The sequence below is a fragment of the Bison bison genome, unplaced genomic scaffold (assembly GCF_000754665.1).
Source record: "Bison bison bison isolate TAMUID 2011002044 unplaced genomic scaffold, Bison_UMD1.0 scf7180017859916, whole genome shotgun sequence".
In the NCBI taxonomy this organism is placed as follows: domain Eukaryota; kingdom Metazoa; phylum Chordata; class Mammalia; order Artiodactyla; family Bovidae; genus Bison; species Bison bison.
In genome coordinates, this window is record NW_011490488.1 from 7350 (window position 1) to 7725 (window position 376).

Here is a 376-nt window from a genome sequence, read left to right on the forward strand (position 1 = left end):
TATGATATTATACATGTTTCAATACCATTCTCCCAAATCATCCCACCCTCTCCCTCTCCCACAGAGTCCAAAAGACTGTTCTATACATCAGTGTCTCTTTTGCTCTCTCATATACAGGGTTATTGTTACCATCTTTCTAAATTCCATATATATGCATTAGTATTGGTGTGTTTCTTTCTGGCTTACTTCACTCTGTATAATAGGCTCCAGTTTAATCCACCTCATTAGAACTGATTCAAATATATTTCTTTTTAATGGCTGCGTAATACTCCATTGTGTATATGTACCACAGCTTTCTTATCCATTCATCTGCTGATGGACATCTAGGTTGCTTCCATGTCCTGGCTATTATAAAGCAGTGCTGCGATGATCTTTC